Source organism: Pinus tabuliformis, chromosome 3_1, assembly GCF_031772625.1.
Source record: "Pinus tabuliformis cultivar Carrire ecotype Pingquan chromosome 3_1, CPIR1, whole genome shotgun sequence".
NCBI lineage: Eukaryota > Viridiplantae > Streptophyta > Pinopsida > Pinales > Pinaceae > Pinus > Pinus tabuliformis.
In genome coordinates this window covers 977716081-977719692 of record NC_142301.1, presented here as the reverse complement: position 1 = coordinate 977719692, position 3612 = coordinate 977716081, and the positions used below count along the sequence as shown (strand labels likewise).

General features: G+C 35.9%; 1 pseudogene; it reads right to left on the bottom strand.

Annotated features, from left to right (window-relative positions):
- Window positions 1-1113: 1113 nt before the first annotated feature.
- On the bottom strand, window positions 1114-3278 carry LOC149191110 (WUSCHEL-related homeobox 2 pseudogene; annotated as a pseudogene).
- Between the last annotated feature and the right edge of the window lie 334 nt (window positions 3279-3612).

Sequence of the window (3612 nt, the reverse complement as noted above, 5' to 3'; positions counted from 1 at the left end):
TTAAAATTTTATAGTTTTTTTTCCAATTTTTTATTATTTAAACATGTAAATTTGGTGTTAACACACAAATCTATTTGGTAGGAAAAAGAAACATAACCAAAATTACTCAAAGTCAAATTTTACAGATCCATACATCATTTTTATAAATAAAAAATTATATTTTCAGAAATTAATTTAGTTTTCTATATCTTATCTTTTTCACCATATTGAAATTTATTTTTAAAATAGCTTAAATTACCTTACAAATTGGTAAATTGTCATTTTCCTGTATTTATATTGTGAAATTCATTTTCGAATATTTTTCAATCTGAACGAAAGAGAACAATCTGGGCTAAAAGAAACTGCTGGGTGAATCTACCTGCATTTTGTCTTCACGGTAATCAAATGTATTAATTTCGAAAGTACATGACAACTTTGGAATCCCAGACCGTTTTAAATCCACCCGAGATTCACATGGCGTCGCCTTAAACGCCCGATGGTGTCCCGTGAAATACCTTCCAGCTCAGGGATCAACAAATTTCAAGAAACCATTCCTATACCATTATAATGGAAATGAATCATATATAAAACAACCTCCTCGTTGTTGGCCCACGCTGATGCTCACAAAGTTTTTTCAGAGAGAAAAAGCGGTATAGATTATATTAAGGATATATAAAGATCAAATATACATAGGAGTTCAAGATCCTCAGCCATATTAAGCAAAATCATTATGAATGGGGAGAAACACATAATTCCCCAAAAGAGTTCTGAAGAAACTATCTAGAATGTAGCAAAAGAGTTCTGAAAAACCATCCAGAAAGTAGCATATAGATATTACTTAATTCAAAGTAGTATATTAGCAGAAGTTAGTATGTACAAGGTTGCGAAAATTCAAACTAAAATTCCAATTCCAATTCCAATCCCATAAAAATTGCACATTCAAGAAGAGAAAAATCAAAACTATGTAGCTGATAAAATGGGAAAAATCATCAAAATGCCTCGTTTCGATCATCAATTAATTTATCGGAGCTGAATTCATTTCTCCGGTACTGATGGAGGATTGCTACCAGCTCACTCTTCAACTACAAGTTAATTTTGGACCCACACGAGCGGGCATCTTTATCTGGATGGATTTCAATATTTGACAATCCGACGGACACTGGCTCGAGCAATCCCCCAATATCCCGTAATTGGAGGGACACTAGCTCGATACTGAGTTAGTGTCCATCCTATTACCAAATATTCGGACAACCGAGTCAGTGTCCATCCTATTACCAAATATTCGGAGAATCAGCAATAAAAATAAGTTCTAATCTCAGGACCATACACAAAAACAATATAAAAAAATATGGTAATATTTTGGTCAATTATATCATCAATTGGTAAAGGCTTATCTCTAACTTTTCCGAAATGAAAAAACGTTCACAATTATAAAGATCAAAATCTATTTCACTCAATAATGAGACTGAAGAATTAATTTGATCAAATGAAATTGGCTTGGTCATTTTTTAATTTTTTTTTCAACATACTTGCTTATACACAACTTACTCTTTTAATTCAAGGTCACTTTCTTTCTATTAAAATAAATATTATTATTATTAATTAATGAGAAACAAAGGAATCTTTGAAAAACAATTATAAACTATTAAAATATTGGATCGAAAGATTAAAAACCACGCAAATGATAATTCTAATGTTCCTCTTCAATCTAAAGCGAAAGACCAAGTAGAAAATGGTTTTAATGTGTTTCGCTCAGGCCATCTTTTAAAATATTATAATCATCATCCGAAATTCCAATGATATTAAAGTGATTAAATTGTGTATCAGTATTATCCCTATTTCTATATGTCAAACCTTTTGAAATCAGTATTATCCGAATTTCTATATGCCAAACCTTTTAAAATGCGTGGTGGATTTATGTACCAGGATTGCAATGAATTTTCAAATGCGTGTTCGATTTATATATTGACATTACAAACAATGCTATTTATGATGACAGAGAGGATAACTTCTGAAACTTTTTTGTTAAAGATTGCAGAAATTATATTGAACATAGTCAACGATATGTGTAGAAAGCCCATCGAGACTTTGCCCCTCCATAAACTTAGGGCTAGAAAATTTCTCCTTTTGCCAAATTATTTTCATTTTACACGACCCCTTGTTACATGACACGTGCAAGTTGGCGGTGGATTTCGCGACGGTTGAATCCACCAACCTTTGCATGCGCGTGGTGTCGTTCTACAAATTTCCACCTTTGCATGCCCGTGGTGTCGTTCTGAAAGCTAAGTGGCGTCCCGAGGAATACCTTCAGGCCGAGGCATCTACAAATTTCATGAAGAAAACCAATTCCAACAAATTTCGTGAAGAAAACCAATTCCTACAAATTTCAAGAAGAGAAAAATCCAAACCATGTTGATAAGATGACGAGACAATGCTACTGAGATTGCGAAATACAGAGTGAAGGGTAGCTTGCATTAATTGCCAGGATGCGGAGGAATGAAATGGATAAAGTTATATTGGAGATGCCCCCCACTTGAACTTGTATCGTTTTGTTCATCCATATATTCCTCACATCTGTAATCATCTCTCGCGCGGGCCATACCAGTCGTATGCAGAGGAAATAACTGTAATGTCCGACGTTCACGTGAATTACCACCATATGTGGTAGCATGTCTCTGACAACTTACCAAATGTTAGCGATCCATGAATGTATTTATACTAAAGAAATCAGAAAAAAAATAACAGAATTTGTAAAAGTTAGATCGTTACGTAGGCATGAAGTAAAGAAAATAACAGAATTTGTAAAAGTTAGGTCGTTACGTAGGCATGAAGTTGTCCGATTTCTTCTGTGTAAAGAGAATATCTGGCATAAAAGCTTCGCAAAACGTTAAGGGAGTACAGACATATGCATTGCATTGGTAAACAAATAAATATGATAAAATAGAAAACTACTAGCCATAGTTATAGTGAAATACATTGTTTTGGAGATTGAACGAGGTATCCGAGAGCTTACCATTTCTGTGCGATGCGCCTGCGAAGGAATGTGGTTGAACAAACTGATTGATGGGTGGCACTCTCTCTTGTTTCTGTCTCTGCCGCTCGCGAGCTTTGCGATTTTGAAACCAGTAGAACACATTTTTGCCTTCAATGGTACCATACGCCAGCAGTCGACCGGCGATCTCATCAATTTGATCCGGATTGGGATTGCGGATCCCTTCCCTGTACATAGCTTCTAATAAATCTTTTTGTTCTTTTGCCGGAATCCATCTAGTGTTTGTGGTGGATTGACCTTCTGCCATTTCCCTTCGTCTCCTGCTCAAACACTTTGTTGAGAAGAAAGCGAATTGTGGATTTCGATTGACAGCGTTTCGTGCCCCCGTGGTAATAAACAGGAGGGAAGGGAAGGGAACGGAATGCACGGGATTTCAGCAAACTCCAAGTTCCGAGATTGGGAGAGACAACTCAAAAGTTACACGCAGCAGATTTAGCTGTAAATGAAGAAGGTCATGATCGTTGTGGAGCTGTCGTTGACCTAGAATGGCGCGAAGAAAAACACGCACAATAAACGGGAGAGGAGAGCATCGTAAGTCGAGAATCCACATCAGTTATTAAGTCTGTCCCTATCGGGAAGGA